Raw genomic sequence first — 1532 nt, 5'->3', positions numbered from 1 at the left:
TAAAAAAATTTTTTTAGAAAGTCTCAATTGCCTACAGTCGGATGTGAGACGCGGAGACGAGAAAGGACGAGGCGCGTCGTGTAAAAGATGAACCTTATCATTTTTCCTCCTTGTCGATGGCTGGTAATTCGTCGATGAAGAAAATTCCGCGTGCATCCTCGACCGTCCTCCGGTACTCTTGGGCTCAATTACCAACACTCGCGAATATAAACCGAATATCACTGCCTGTAATCATTGCACTCGAGACGACTACGGCCACTTTCACAACTGTTCCGACAGAATGATCACTCTGAGCGTCTGGACATTGTCATTGTCGAGAAGTTTGTTGGACCCTTTGAACGATACTTCGTCCTCTTCGAGACTCTCGACAGTCGTATGCTCGCATCCCTCCGCTTCGGCCCTCTCCTCCCCTGGCGGATTGTCCTTCTCTTGTTCCTCCATCGGGGCCCCTCTCGCATGCGACTCGCGGGGCATTTTGATCGTTGCATCGGCTATCGGAACATCCGAACCGATTGACGCGGGATCGACGTTGCTCCTTGCTGTGCATCCCATCTGCGATTGTTCGCGTGTAATTGGGCTACTCTGCGACGGATCGGAGGGTTTTTTACGGGAAGCGGCGGCAGCGGTGCACTTGGCGGTGAATTCAGGGGACGCGATTTGACTCCGTGCTCCGCGGACCGAGTCCGCGCAACGGCTCGTCAACGGCGACCTTCTCGAGACGTCGCTCCGAAGCCGGCGCAGGGAAGAAGGACCGGGCGAGTACGGCAGGTGCGGTAGCCTCTCCGTGGCATTGAAAACGTCAAGCTGAGCTCGCGGGCTGCTCTCGCTCAGCGCCTTGAAGTCCGCGGAACGGGACGCGTTGACTTCGTCCGGGCAGGCTTGACCCTCTAAGGATGATGGCCGTTCCATTAGGTAACCACCCTCGAACACATGAGGATTCATGTCGGCGTCCACCTTTAACGTTTCTCCTCGCGATACTCCTGCGGCCTCATCAAGCGTCGTCGCGTCTTCGCCGTCGCGTTCTTCCGGCTGATCGGCCTCGGGAACAGCTTCTAGGAGACCCGAGCGATCGATTCGTAAGGACGACACGCCACGTGCGTCCTCCGCACCGGTCAGCACGCAGGGACGTGGACACGTGACGGGGTCAGTCTCCGCGATCTCCAGCAGTCCAGACTTGTCGATTCGCCGGACGGTCACCGGAGCCGCCGGAGCACCGTCCAGATCGCCGTACGACGTCAACGCGTGACGATTCCTCGCGTAATAGTCCTCACCGGGCAAGAGTGACGACGAGCAGCCACGTCCTCCTCCTAGACTCACGTCGAACGTTGCGCGACGCGGAAAATGGTGTGGCGGACGCGTCGGAAGACCTATTTGCGCGGTCGCCGGCACGGAGGGATTCTCGAGAACGATCTCCATACGGTGGTGATGGCGATGACGTTGGTAGACGTTGTGCGGAGGACGATGCGGCTGCGCCGCCACCGTATGGCATGCGGGGGCCTGCTGCTATAGCCAGGTGGTACGCGTGTTTCCGG

The sequence above is a fragment of the Monomorium pharaonis genome, chromosome 8 (assembly GCF_013373865.1).
Source record: "Monomorium pharaonis isolate MP-MQ-018 chromosome 8, ASM1337386v2, whole genome shotgun sequence".
Classification (NCBI taxonomy): domain Eukaryota; kingdom Metazoa; phylum Arthropoda; class Insecta; order Hymenoptera; family Formicidae; genus Monomorium; species Monomorium pharaonis.
Note: the sequence above shows the minus strand (reverse complement) of the source record.